This window comes from Lathyrus oleraceus, chromosome 4 (assembly GCF_024323335.1).
Source record: "Lathyrus oleraceus cultivar Zhongwan6 chromosome 4, CAAS_Psat_ZW6_1.0, whole genome shotgun sequence".
Classification (NCBI taxonomy): domain Eukaryota; kingdom Viridiplantae; phylum Streptophyta; class Magnoliopsida; order Fabales; family Fabaceae; genus Lathyrus; species Lathyrus oleraceus.
The window spans coordinates 393,687,873-393,689,501 of NC_066582.1; positions in this window are offsets into that span (position 1 = coordinate 393,687,873).

A 1,629-nucleotide genomic window follows, 5' to 3' on the forward strand; every position below is an offset into this window, starting at 1 on the left:
GTAAATGACTTGAAAGTAAAGAAATATTAATAAGAGTTAGTCAAATGTTAGTCAAAAGTTAGTCAAGTGTTAGTGATGATTTTTAATTGATTAAGTCATTCTTTGGAGAACACCTGACCATTCATTCACAAGTATGAATCCTTAAACCAAGACATCTTCCATGAGAAGGGCTCCAACTTGGATAATTTAACAAGTATGCCACTAGCTCCCATGAAAGTAAAAAAGGTCAAGTCTCCACACAATGCCATGAAGAATGGGAGACTTACAATCTCACTTACTAGAATGTTATGCCTTAAGGTCAAATTTAGCTCTATGTTAAGCAATCGTAATTGGACTTATGTAGAAGTCAGAACTATCTGAGGTCGGGCAAAAAAAATATAGGTGTAATGCATGTTAGAGATTTGGTACAAAGAACTAAACTCCTAAAACATACCACACACTAAAAGAAAAAAAGGGAGGGACCTATCTTAGTTATACTTGTATTGATTCATCTGACATAAGGCCATTGATGAATCAATTAGCCTTTAGACATTAGACATTTCATTGGTCAAATGAGGGGAATGGAAAAGAATAGGGATGAATATGAAGAGGGAGGGGAAGATAGAAACACAAAATGATCATGAGAGGAATTTCATCAAATCAAAACCATCCATTCATTTTGGGAGATGAAATGTACATTTAATTAATCCCCTAAATCCAATGGTTTTGATCCAACAAAAGTCAAATTAACCTTGACCAATGCCCAAACAGAAAGTCAAACATCACAAGACCATAAAAATGGCTCAACAATATTCTTAAACATTTAATCACTTAAAAATCAATTTAAAAATGGATTAAAATACATTTAAATTTGGTCAAAACCTAAAATTCCTTCAAAACACCAAATAAATGGCCAAGGGATTTATCCTAGGTCAAACAAGGTCAAAGGACCTTAGACAAAAAATTTCACTATTTTTAAAAAGGTCAGAAGTATTTTTATATAATTAAAAATATGAACAAAAACATTTAATTCATGAAAAATATCAAAATTAATCCAAAAAATAATTTTATTTCAAAATATGGAAAAGAAAAATATTTAAAGATTTTTGGTGAAAGTCCCATATTTTTTGGATTAAAAATGAAATTAATATGAATTAAACAAAATAAAGGGATTAAATGAAAAATCAGAAAACATAATAAAATTTTAAAAAAAAGGCCATCAGATCTCCCTCACTAATTGAGGTGGCAAATCTGATGGCCACACGTGCGCTATCCATGATGGACCAAGTCAAACACGTCACACCAATGGTAATCAGAACCAAGGGCCAAGATTAAAACATTTTGAATGGATCAAAAGGTTGGGAACACGACACCATACCACTAGAGCTAGGACTCCGATCATCTTCTCCAGTGAGCCTCATCGGACTGGATGACCACCAACCATCACCAAAATTAAAAACAAGGACATGATTTTAAAGAAAAAATGATCAGGAGCTCGAATCCGACCTCAATTCTCTCCAATTCCAAGTATATTGAAAGATACAAGGATTTAAATTTTGAGTATCATGATCTGAGTTGCTTCGATTTGATCTCAAAACAACTCAATCTTGTTAGGACTTCAGCAAACCCACATTGGTAGGACTTCAGCAA